Source organism: Macrosteles quadrilineatus, unplaced genomic scaffold (genome assembly GCF_028750875.1).
Source record: "Macrosteles quadrilineatus isolate MER2022 unplaced genomic scaffold, UCM_ALF_1.0 Scaffold_2__2_contigs__length_208266976, whole genome shotgun sequence".
Taxonomy (NCBI): domain Eukaryota; kingdom Metazoa; phylum Arthropoda; class Insecta; order Hemiptera; family Cicadellidae; genus Macrosteles; species Macrosteles quadrilineatus.
Window position 1 is genome coordinate 60,913,917 of NW_026542595.1, and position 14,060 is coordinate 60,927,976.

A 14,060-nucleotide genomic window follows, 5' to 3' on the forward strand; every position below is an offset into this window, starting at 1 on the left:
AGTCCAAGAATTGTAAAGAAGTCAAGAAGGCAATACAAATAAAAAAAACTGTAAGATGGTTATTACCGAAAAGTAGTCTTTAAAAGGCATTGTGGGGGGCTTCTGTTCCCCATAAAGTGAGAATCTTAAAAAGTTATTTCCCATAAGAATAACTTGGGGGAAAATTCTTAAAAAGGGTTACTATAGGAAAATTTAACTTTTTAAAATTGTCTAGTTTGTTTGGAGGACAGGAAATTTTAAATTTCGGGGGGGGGTTGTTATTGTAAAACGCCACTTTTCAAGAAGGACGCAAGACGTAAAGACCTACAATCATACTAAATTTCAGATATCCAGTTGATTTAGAATTGGGTAAACGCGATTTAGACCGACGCACTTGTAGGAATGACATTGGGGAAGTCAATATTTTGGAAGGGGGTTATTATTTTCAAATGCCAATTTCCGAAAAGGGTGCAAGACCAACAAATGGGCCAAATTACAGTATCTCCAGCTAATCTAAAAATGGGTAAACGTGATTTAGACCGATGCACCTGTAGTGACTATAGGAATGATATAAGGGGAGAAATCAATTTTTGAGGGGCTGGGAGGGGAATTTTTATATGGTTCATTTTACATTCACCTTGGTGTTAGCTTTAATACAGTAAAGTGTGTATAGTTGCAATACCCTTGTGCCCATATAACATGTAAAGAGTCCTTTTAAAACTTTGTAAATGTTATGGAGCTCGTAAACATATTTCACATTTTGACATTAAACTTAAGTTTTAGGGGTTAAAGAGTAAAGTTGTGAAAAAGCATGTACAGTGTAGAATTTAAGGTAAACTAAGGAAAATACAAAGCATTAATAATAATTGCAAAAACAAATCGCAAAGTTAGGAAAACGTAGCGAAAACAAAAAAAAAGACTTAAAAGGAGATAGGTCCACCATTTTGCATTTTTGGGGTGGTTAAAATTTAAAAATGGGAATTTTGCAAATTTCACCAATTAATTTAAGATCCCATACTACGTTACTGCCAAATGTCAAATCTCCATCACGTTTCTAAACCTTTCAGATGAGCACACCAAAGTCGGCCACTTTCAATGTTATTCTCCATAAGAATAACGTGGGGCTCGTAAAAAATTTAAAATGTTGACATTAAAATTAAGTTTTAGGGGTCAAGGAGTAAAGTTACGAAAAAACATGTAGTGAGTAAAATTTAAAGAAAAGTAAGGAGAATACAAAGCAATTATAATATTTTCAAAAAGGAATTAATTAAGTATGAAAAAATAGCGAAAACCAATAAAAAGTTTAAAGAAATTTACCAAATTTAGAAAGTAGGGCGTTTTTTGAAGCCGAAGGAGTGCGATTTGTGGAAAACACCTAACAGGGTTTTGTAGAAAATTTAATTCCTCTTCATGAAAATCCTTTCAAATCTTTTCTAGCTCTTACTGTTTTCGAGCTATATCCGTTTGAAAAAAACGTGTTTTATCGTTTTCAGAGGTCCACCATTTTGAATTTTTGGCGGGGTTAAAATTTTAAAATGGGACTTTTGCAAATTTCACCGTTAATATAAGATCCCCTACTACAATAATACCAAGTTTCAAGTCTCTAGCACGTTTCTAAACGGTTCAGATGAGCATACCAAAGTCGACCACTTTTAATGTTATTCTCCATAAGAATAACATGGGGCTTGTAAAAGTGGTAAAAAACCTTTAAATTTTGACATTAAACCTAAGTTTTGGGGGTTAAGGAGTAAAGATACAAAAAAACATTAAATGAGTAAAATATAAAGTAAAGTAAGAAGAATACAGAGCATTAATAATATCTGCAAAAAGAAATTATTTAAATATGAAAAAATAGCGAAAACAGTAAAAAATGTAAATGAAATTTACAAAATTTTGAAAGTAGGCCGTTTTTTGAAGCTGAAGGAGTCCGATTTTTTGAAAACGCCTAAGAGGGTTTTGTATAAAATTTAATTCCTGTTCCTGGATATACTTTCAAATCTTTTCTGTTACCGTTTTCGAGCTACATCCGGTTGAAAAAAAGTGTTTTTTTCGTTTTCAGAGGTCCGCCATTTTGGATTTTTGGGTAGGTTAAAATTTGAAAATGGGACTTTTGCATATTCCACCGATAATGTAAGATCCCATACTACAATACTACGAAAATTTGAAGTCTCTAGCACGTTTCTAAGCGGTTCATATGAGAGTACCAAATTCGGTATTTTTCAATGTTATTTCCCATAAGAATAACATGGGGGGGAATTCGAAATTTCGGGGGGGTTAAAATTTGAAAATGCGACTTTTCGGATTTTTCCCGGGGGTTTGGGCACTAGACATACGTCCACCGAAAATTTCAAGTCTCTAGCTCATCTAGAAGTGGTACACTTCTACATACACTCATGATAGGTGGGACACTCGGGTCTTCGGTCACTTGACTAGAGAGTACTGGCGAAGAGGCTGAAGACTCCATTTGGATGATAGGTGGGACCTTGAGTCTTCGGTCACTTCACTAGGCGTCTTCGTATTTACAGAAATATGCTCTAAAACAGCGCTCCCGTAATCAATAAGGGTGTAACGGGGGCTACCGAGAGCGAGGACCGTGATGATCGTGACATCGAATTGTTGTTGATAATAAATGTAGTGTTATCCCGGTTGTTGGGTGGAGGACTGGAGCAATAACAATAGAAAACGTTAGTATATACTAATTATGGTTATTTGACCAAATAATAGACGTAGTTCAATAAACTGGTTTAACTTTTAGCGTGGTTGTGTGGTGTAGTAAAAATCTGTTGTTAAATTAAATTAAGTGGAGACTCCTTTCTGGAGGTTCCTAATTGTATTAAACGACCGTGTAAACCTGTTTTGAATAATTCATTTTAAAAATACAACCGACTTCGAGTGTTTTAAAGGGAATAAAATAATGTCGACAAAGTAAACCTTTGTATTACTGAAGCTTGTGCATTTTAGTATCGTATTGCATCGTCGAGAAGATGTAATACGAAGCACTGGATTTATGCCAAACCATTACTAGATCGGTCTGATGAAATTGATAAATTTAAATTATCTGTGTTAGGGTGATTGATTGCACAATTCGTATTCAACTATATATTGTTAGCAGCATTCCAAATCAGATTCCGTTTTCGAACCCACATAACAAAAATTATAGGTTAAAATGCATTGGTACGGTATCATCTTATCATGTAAATTAGATGCGTACAATCGTACGAGTAACAACACTGTTGTACCCGGCCCGACACTGTAGGTTAAGCCCGGCTGTCCCGGGTGGGAGAGGGGAGTTGTAACTTGAATTAGTAGCATGGTCTTTTACCTTGGATAGGGTTTGCATGGTTGTCCGGGGTGTCATATTCACCCGTCCCTGACGGGCTCGGACTAGTATCCGGGCTAATCTCGAGACCCGTCGTGACCGGGCTCCGTAACGTACCCGGGTCAATGATTGTGGCCTGGTGAAGCTGGGTTGGTACGACAACCCGGCCCGTACGGGCTCGGAGCAGTAGCTCGGGCTCATGTCAAAACGACAGGGTTAACAAAACAACCCGTCCTGACCGGGCTTAGACTAATATCCCGGAACTATGCTGAGGCCCGGCCTGTCCGGGTTGCTGGGAATTGCCCGGGCCTATGGCGAGGCCCTGTACGACCGAGTTAACAAAACAGCCCGTCCCGACCGGGCTTAGACTAATAGCCCGGACTTATGCTTCTGCCCGACCCGCCCGGGTTGCAGAGAATAGCCCGGACCTATAGCGAGGCCCGGTACGGATGGGTTAACAAAACAGCCCGTCCCGACCGGGCTTGGACTAACAGCCCGAGCTTATGCTGATGCCCGGCATTTCCGGGATGTTGTGAATTGCCCGGGCCTATGGCGAGGCCCGATACGGACCGGTTAACAAAACAGCCCGTCCCGACCGGGCTTGGACTAACAGCCCGAGCTTATGCTGATGCCCGGCATTTCCGGGATGTTGTGAATTGCCCGGGCCTATGGCGAGGCCCGATACGGACCGGTTAACAAATAGCCCGTCCCGACCGGGCTTGGACTAATAGCCCGGGCTTCTACTTATACCCGGCCCGTCCGGGTCGCTGTGAATTGCCCGGGCTTATGGCGAGGCCCGGTATGACCGGGTCAATAATACAGCCCGTTCAGATCGGGCCTGGGTTAACAGCCCGGGCCTATGCCGGTCCCGGGATGTCCGGGTTGCTGGGTTTTACCCGGGCTTATGTCGAGGCCCGGTACGGCCGGGTTAATAAAACAGCCCGTTCCTGTCGGGCTCGGACTACCAGCCCGGGCTTAGATCGAGGCCCGGTACAACCGGGTTACTAAATTAGCCCGTCTCTGTCGGGCTGAAACTAACAGCCCGGGCTTATGCTGATACCCGGACTGCCCGGGTTGCTGAGATTTGCCCGGGCTAATGTTGAGGACCGGTACGGCCGGGTTAATAAAACAGTCCGTTCGGGAATGTCACCAATCCCTCCACTTGAATTCAAGTTTGCAAAAATCGTTCATATAGTGTTAACACCAAAATTGATTCAAGTTGACTTGAATCAAGTTAACTTGATTCAAGTAGCCTAACTTGACCAATGTAAACGAGGCTTTGGCTACCAATTGGACAGCCATAATCTGCTTTGAATTAGGCTAAATCAGCAACACCATTGGAAGTTGGTCACCTAACATATTTTAACGTGTTGTCTGTCAGTCTCACGCCTCACGTTGTTTAGTAGAGTTTCTCTTCCGTCCCAAAGTTTTGAAAGTATAGATTCGTTTGTCAAAATAGGTTGAATAACTCTTGTAGCTATAAGATTTGGATAGAAATTTACATTTTCTCTTTTTGAACAGCGTATATTATTTTCCTTTCCTGAATCAGAAAAATAATCTTGACCGTAACTATACATAAACACTGAATACATAAACACTGATTCCTTCACTTATGTTTTGTCTAATATTGACACTAAAACTTTCAATAGCAAATGAGTTTTTGAAACGTCTTATTTTTTACTTAAAATGTCTGGATTGTGTTGGTGAATTCAGTCAAAAACTTTGTCCGAGGAACTGCCAACACAACCTAGAAGTTAGAAGTAAACAATCCATTTCCTTTTTTTCTCAATTGGAATAGAACAAGTAAATACAACAGCTTACAATAAAAGCAAAAGGTCCACCATGATTTGGTATAATCTTACTACTTAAACTTATCATAGTCAAGACATTATTATAGTTTCTAGTAAATGTTTTGAAATACAGTATCACGATCTGGCAGGGTCAGAAGTAAACATTTCTTGCATGCATTTATTTGATCTGACATTAGGCAATTTATTTAACACCGTGACAACACTATGTGCTTCGTATATATTTTTCACTTCCAAAGTAAAATGCATAGCAGAACTGGCAAATATTATTCATCTCACTCATCGATCTCTATCACTACATCTCACTAAGTGAATGTATATCTGGATGGGTATCTGTTAGACCAGGCCTCTCCTTTTCTACTCTCCACACATAAGATATTTTATTATTAATTGTCTCCACCTCCCGTTTTCAACATTTCTTCTATGAACTTAAGACATTTTCTGTTCTTCCAACAAAACTGAATAACTGTTTAACTTGACCTTAACCTACTCAATATTACAAACATTAATATTTACTCCCAAAAAGCTAATACATTTTCTTTTTATAAACAGCTGTTTTTTGTTTTTAAAAATTTTCTATGTATTTCTTATGGGGAAAACCCGACCTTTGTGAGGGTCGCACGCCCTTAAGAGTAAGAGTTTTAAAATTCTAAAACCTTATTGCAAAACTACATATTGAGACGAATCTGTTGACACCTTAAACGTTTAAATCGGTCCACAAATAAGGGAGGAGTTGCGTTAACAAAAAATGGCTTCACGTATTATATATATAGATAGATAGATAGATAGATAGATAGATAGATATTTTCTTTTTATTGGACCAATGAAGTAAAATGACTTTAACATTTAAAAGACAAAATGTACTAGGTGATGGCAACTGCCCTTTTAGATCTTTGAGTATATTCTTATTTCAATCTCAAAATTATTTTAAAAAAAACTTAGGAACCCTTTGAGACTATTTTAGGGGTCATTATTATATCTAAAAGTGATTTTATCCGAATTTGAGACCAGGAACCAGGAGGTACTTTTGAGTACCACCATTTGTTCCATAAAACACCATGTTGGCACCTAGTTTTAAGAAAAGCCACTAGAAAGCAGCACTTCCTTGGCCAGTTTATGGTTTATATTGACCAAATCCATAGTTTGATTTTCAATTTTTTTTTTTACATGTTTAAGGTGTTACCCGTCAATATTTTTAACTAAATGGGTGATGTATAGTATTAAATTCATAATTACATTTTTATTTTACAATAACATTTTATATTTAAGTACAAATAACCTTAAAATGGCCCGGTACTTATTAGTACCTTCAGTCCTCTATGACCAAAGACAAACTTCATCAGCTGGTCAGCGTTGTATGTATTAAACAAGAGTTTGTTTAAACACTGTTGATGTGTTGTTTGACAATGAATGTTTACATCTCTCATGGTGCCATGTTATCACGTGTATTTTTGTAGTTTCCTTCACAATGGATAGGAAATTAAGTTCAAAAGAAATATACGAGTGTCTTTTTGAAGATTTACCAGATATATGTGCAAGTTCAGATACGAGTGATTGTAATGAAAATGATGAAGAAGTGAGGTTAGAAGGGAGTGACTGTTTGGATTTAGGAACAGCAAAAACATAATTATTGGTAAGAAATGTAGTCCCAACTTTTGAAAAGAAAGATTTGCAGCTAGTAGATGATTTAGTTTGCATTAGGCCTAGTCTTACTTTGCCATGGTTCCCCGATAAAGAATTGGTTGATGATCCGAGCCAGATAAGCATAGGTCTAGACTACCTATTAGAAATGTAGTCCCTATTTAATACTAAATATTGGCAGCTGCATGTTTACAAGTATAAGCCCCTAACTCCAAAGTCATATATCCCCACACCAGAAAGTATTAACTTGACAAAAGCAGTTCTAAATATAAAAAATTCAGACAATAACTGCTTCCTTTTGCCAATTTTAGCAGCTTTACATCCAAGGAATTGTATCAATGCAAATGCTAAGAGAGTATCTAATTATGTACCCTATGAAAAACAGATATGACAAATATAAAATTTCCGTAAAAATATCTGATAAAGATAAATTCGAAAGACAAAATAATATAAGTGTTAATGTATTTAGTGTTGAAGACCATAAATGTGTATATCCATTAAAAACAACAAAACTAAATAGTAATACTCATGTGGATTTATTATTATTACAAGAAGGTCGTAAATCACATTACTGTTTAATTCGTGATTTCGATAAGTTAATGTTCTACTCTACAAAAGATAACCGTCAGAAGCATTTTTGCAAGTTGTGTTTGTAACATTTTTACACCAACGATAATTAGAACGTCATATAACATATTGCAAAACTTTGATGCCCAACGAGTGGAAATGTCTAAACAAGATATATTACAATTTAAAAATTATAAATATCGACTTAAAGCCCCATATGTAATTTATGCAGATTTTGAATGCTTTATAAACTCCAATATACATATTCCATCAGGACTTGCATTTGTTGTAGTAAAAGAAAAAAAATCTGAAATTCCAAAAAAATTTAACATTATTTTATATGGGTACAAATAACGGTTATTACGAAAATTTTCAAAGTCCAGACTTTTTGACATTTTTGCACAACTTGACATTTTTTAAGTCCATAATATTGTTTTAAATTACTTATATCTAGAAAACTATTTGAGATATGGTAAAATGGTTAAAAATCCGGCAGTAAATATATTTTAACTTTAATAGATACATTTTCTAAAAAAGCTTATGCAGCTCCGCTAAAGAATAAGACAGGGTTAGTGGTTACAGAGGCCATTAAAACTATTATACCAAAGGGGGTTAAAAACATTTAATCTGACAATGGAAAATAATTATTTAATCAATACAAGAGGTTTTACCCGCGAATTCACGGGTGTACATAAGCCACCATTAAATTAATTTAATCAACTTTGAATTTATATTTCATTTAAAGGGCCCAAGCTCGAGAAATTTTCATCTGAAAGAATGTTAAAAGCAGTGGAACCTTCATACCTTACGTCCTAAGGTGGCCGAGGTGGGTACGGTTGTACCTGTACTCGCCGCTCTCTTTCACGACGCCTTTAATACTTTAAAACTTTACTTTAATACTTTTCAACGAACTTGCGACCTATTAAAGATCCGTGACAACCTCTTAGAACGAACAACATACATGGTTTTTTAAACTCATATTCATCGTGTTTCGAACACGTTTAATCACTCACTTAGAAATAGCTTCAGAGTCCATTCACCATAAAAGTAAATAATAAAATAAGTAAACAAACATGTAAACAAACAAACTATATTGTCAATTGCATTGACCAGCTGTTGTTCACTAAATTAATCGAATAACGTTAACTTCCAAAACTTGCAAGGCGTAGCCCTTTGGAAATCTGCCTGTGGGGCAGAGCCCTTAGGGAGTTCGTCCATATCAATACTTTTCGGCAAATCTACACACTCTAAGCTTCATTTTGATATGCCATATGCCTATATTTTTATTTGGTAAATGGCCTTAACCGTTTACATAAAATTTGATTGTATCACTTTAATAATATAATAGATTTTAGCAAACTAATGAAAAAATTAAATATTAATCACTATCACACTTTTTCTACAACTAAGGCTGCAATTGTGGAGAGGTTCCAGAGAACTTTAAAGAATTGGTTATGTAGGGAATTTAGTGCTCAGGGAAGTTATAAATGATTGGATTTACTTCCAAAGTTAATTAGGAAATATAATAATAAAGTGCATAGGTCTATAGGAATGAAGCCTAACCAAGTGAATGTTAAGAATAGTAAATGTGTGCATGAGAGGTTGATTTCTAAAGTGCAAGTTAAAAAGCCAAGATAAAAGGTGGGTGATAGTGTAAGGATTTCCAAGTACAGGGTGAGGCAGTATAACGGCACAATTCCAAAACCAGCTGACAAGGAATTGGGGGGTATAATATATGACTATATGTATATATATACTATATGTATAATATATGGGTATAATTGGGGGGTATGGGGGAAATGACCATAGGCGTCTAGACAAGTGGAAATTTCAGTAGCCATGGAACTTTGGATAAATGCACAACACGCGTTTGCTGTAAAGGCATATTAAAAAAATTTGGATATTATGGTTTGTGTTCAGTGCACTTTCCGCTGTGAGTTCAGCCTATCCCCGCAGGCTCCAGTGCCATCAAGAAAAGCTATCCTCCCTTTGGGTGAATAACTTTGAAGCCACTGCTAGCACGAAAAAGCGCTATAAAACGATTGCAGACGTTATGTAATCGCTAAAAAACTTCAGGGGCTGATTTCAATTCATAATTCAACCACGCAAAACCAAGTACACCATTTTACTACTGTATTGAAAAATATAATTATTTTTAGGGTGAAACATTAATATCCAATCATGTACTTAGGATTTATGTTAAAACAACTATCCTTTCTTTCTAAATCAATTATTTGTGATTTTTAAAAATTGTGCCATTTCACTGCCTCACCCTGTATAAACATGTGTTTAGTAAAGGATATACCCCAAATTGGACAGAGGAGCTATTTACAATAGCAGAAGTTAAGAATACAAAGCCTGTGACGTATATCTTGAAAGATGAAAATGGCAATATAATCATGGGAGGATTCTATACAGAGGAGTTGTTAAAGACCAAGTATAAAGACATGTATTTGGTACAGAAGGTGATTAGGAGAAAGGGTGATTTGTTGTATGTCAAATGGCTTGGATTCCCAAGTAGCCAGAATTCATGGATTTCCGCAAAGGATGTCCAAGGGAGCGGTGTTTCACAGCCCCTCCACTAGAGGCAAGAAGACCGACCATGGGTCAGGACACAGCCACCTCTAGGTGGCTGTGGTCAGGGGCATGCCCACGCCATGATCCGGGAGCGCGCCCAAGTTCGCGTGCAAACCTCGCTCGATTTTAAGAATATACATGTGAATGGATGTGGATTTGAAATGTTAATGAAGTTGTACAATAGTATTAAACATTTGTATGGACTTGTAAAGGTCAAGAGCAGGGTCTTAAAAAGTGGTATAAAATTATCCCCATTAGAACAACATGAGAAAAACGTGCCTAAAGTGGGGTCATACCGCTATATACCCACTACTTTACATTTACACTTGTAAGGGTCAATAAATGTAAGAAAGCGCCTTTTTAGCTTGATCGAATATATTTATAGGGAATAAGAAAGAAACAAGGTTTGACAATTATATAGGGATATTAAGGCAAAGATCAGGATTTTTGGTTTTGGTGGCCAAAAAATGATACCATGTTATTCTTATGGGAAAAAAACGCCCCAAGTGCCGTCATACCGCTATATTGCCACTACTTGTATATACATATTTTAACAAGGGAGCCGATTTATATTATTACGTAGCAAGCCACGTCTTCCCAACGCTGGGAAGGGATTTAAAGGCCCGTTTTGCTCGGAGCGGCTGTAGCGTCGGACGCTCTTCGCGCGCTACTGATCTTATGGGAATGCCATACAGTTTTGCTCCGAGCGTCTGATGCTAACGGCTCCAGCGTCTCCAGCGTCAGACGCAAGTTCTACTGCTCTTGTAGCTCTAACTCGAATTGTATTTCGTTATTAAATCATGTTTTGAAATACATTACGTTTACAACAAACAAGGGTTTCAATTCCAATGCAAGAAACTTCATACTAAATATCCAGAATTACTAAAATATATATATACTATTTTACAATAACAAAAAACCAGCACACAAAAAAATATCAGCTACTGTATCACTAAAAAACCATTGTAGTCCTTAAATGTTGACTTTTCTTGATATGTAGTCTATGTTAGTCTGTTCGGTTGACAAGCTTATTTTGCCAAGTGACACTTCCTTCATTCTTAAAAGAAGAAGCGAATGCATCTCTAATTTCAAACCCATCAGCGTTAGCAAAACCACCTACTCTGCTCTTAAAGGGATTTAGTTGTCTTTGGGCAACTCCAGCATAGGGTAAAGTTCGTACGCCGCGTGTCCTGCTTGTGCGAGGTAACCATCCCTTAACAGGTTGTGCAAACAACATGCCACAATTATTATGTTGTCTGCGGTTTCAGGAAGTACGAAAATAGGGGTATAAACAATTCTAAAAACGAGCTAGTATTCCAAAAGCATTTTCTGACGGGCACGGCATAATCTGTAGTTGAACTTAGATTTAGTATTGTTACCAATAGCTTTCTCTCTTGAGTACGGTTTCATCATGTTTGGATGTAGTCGGAAAGCGTCATCGCCTACGAGCACATGCGGAAGCACTTCTTCAGAATTCGGATCTGTCGAGGGGGGGGGGTATCAGTGAGCTACTGTCAAAATGTTCACCTATTTTTCAAAAATACCACTATCACCTTCTTTTCCGTAAGATCCCACGTCAATTAACAAAAACTTGTAGTTTGCATCAACTATAGCAAGCAGAACTATAGAGAAGAATCCTTCGTAGTTGAAGTACAGTGATGCTGACTTTGATGGACACTTTATCCTGACATGTTTCCCGTCTATGGCTCCTACACAGATAGGGAAGTTCCATCTCAGGTTATATTATCTTGCCTTGTTTTTTAGACCCTCTTTTGATACAGGCGGTAAGAACAAAGGTACAAGTTTGTCTCTCAGTGCAGTTAAGGTCGTTTTAACAATATTACTGATTTCATCCACTGATATTCTGAATTGAAACTGCAGAGACTGGCCAGTTGCCAGGAACCTAAAACCAAAAGAATACCCCTAAATTTATTTAAAAAAAATTATATTAAAATACCGTAACAGGTTTATCACGTTAATAACACACACAATTCACAGTTTCAGATAGTAAAAAGCGATGGAAAAACATGAAAGATACGCACGACAGAAGGCAGAGAGAGAATAACCGTACCGGTTCTGAAGCGCCAACATTAAAGAAACAAAAGAAATGGGCACTGCAAGAGAGGCTTTCATTCCTAAAACTTTTCAAGAAACGCGAAGGCAAGCTGCTCATAAATATTACTAACGAGTTCGCAAGCAGCACGCTGTCGAGAGTGGAACGAATTTCCCATTTTAAATATTTGTTTATAGTAAATCCGTAAAATAAAAAACTAAATGTATTAATTTATTCAGAATAGCTCAAAAACGTAAAGAGATGATGGAAAACTAATTTCGCCATTGTGTTAAAAAAAAAACAAAAGTTATCATGGTCCTGGGCATAGGTCTTACCTTGCTGGTTATTGCAATAGCTCACTTTTCCATAGGAAATTCGCTAATAATTGCATAGCAAAGGGGATAACTGTACTACAATTATAATTACAGTTATTATTTTATTTTTTATTTTATATTACTGTAACGTCGTTGATGAGACTGAAAATGAAATACAAAATAATTCTGGTGAAGAAAAAGACTTAGCAGATGACGGAACACAGGAGGAACAACTTTTGACGAACAACGAAGAACAAGTCCCAAGTTGCACCTCTTCACCAAAGAAAAGTAACCTTCCGAGTAAGCCTCAACTACCGAAACCCAAAAGAACCAACTTTAGGGAAAAAATTTTTTCTGAGCTTAAAAAAGGTCGAAGGAGAGGGATAGAGTCATGAGTAGTCTCTTGCAGCCCGAAGAGGAACCTGACGAGCTTGACCTTTTTTTAAAAAAAGCATTGCCAAAACCGTACGCTCGTTCCCACTGCAACTTAAACAGCGTGCCAAATTGGAAACTTTATCCTTAATATCAAAAATGGAAATAGATATGTGGCCAACTCGCCCAGGCAATTCACATACACCTACCAACTTCAGCTGTACTTCATCGCCTACACAGACAACATCTTAATTTGGCGCTGCCTCACAGCTTTATTGTGAAGGTCCAACATATTCAACGGATTCATTGGAAGAGTTCCTTCTTTTTAATAAGCAGTAAACTTATTTGACTCTTTTATTATTTGAAACATTCGTACTTTTGATGTGCGCTATGTTAAAACTATTTTTTAAAATAACACACAACTTTTTCAGTTACTTTAAAACGCACACATAATTCATTTAAATAAATTATTTATGATTTTAAATTTTATGTTTACATTCTTTATTATTGGTTTAGTAATAAACATTGTCTATACAAACTTGACACATTTCATTTGACCATCGTCAACCCCTTTTTGTCCAGCATTGTAGATACATACTCAATTATAAATATTTACCTACCTTAAGGTGATTGCAAGTTTTATTCTGGTGAAATAGGATACTGATTCCTATTACAAGACGCAATGTTGAGATCTTCCGTTATTAAACTTAGCACAAAATGAAATTGTAAGATTGACAATCTAAAAAAACTCCGAACATTTATTTTCGTCCATCAGTAAGTGGTTTGTAATCAACTTTTGGAAGTATCCTTCATCCTTTCGATTGGAGAATATGGGATGGATCACTTTCCTTGGAGTTACCAATAAATTTAAAATACTTTCGTCCTCCATTTCCTCATACATCATCCACTTCAAAATGCACTTCATCCTCTTACGAGCGAGACCCATTTTCACAACACAACACAGCAACACAGCACAACACTAGCAATACTGTCGGGATTTTACAGTCGCGGACGCTAAAGTCTGAAGTGGAGCAAAAGAGCCTGGCGATCAGCCGCTCCGAGCAAAACGTACCTTAACGCCTCGTTCCCGTGACGCGTGTGGCTTGAGGCGCTTTTGTGTGACACAGCGTCACACTGGAAAGAGAACAGCGCGTCACCGCGGCTTGAAAAGATTGAAAACATGTGGGTTGATAAAACTGGAGACCGCACTCAAAACCTGCAAGAACAACTCCCCAACGTACACCAGAAATGTCGACTTGATTGCTGAGATTCAATACTTAACAATTATGGAGAGAGTAGTTACACCATTCGGCAAGACGGTCATTGTGATCCTGGAGGGTCAAGCGAAGATAACTTTTATCTGCGAGTTTATATGCCAAGACGCTTCAATGATGTGGTGAGCAATACGGACATCGATCGCTACAACGGCT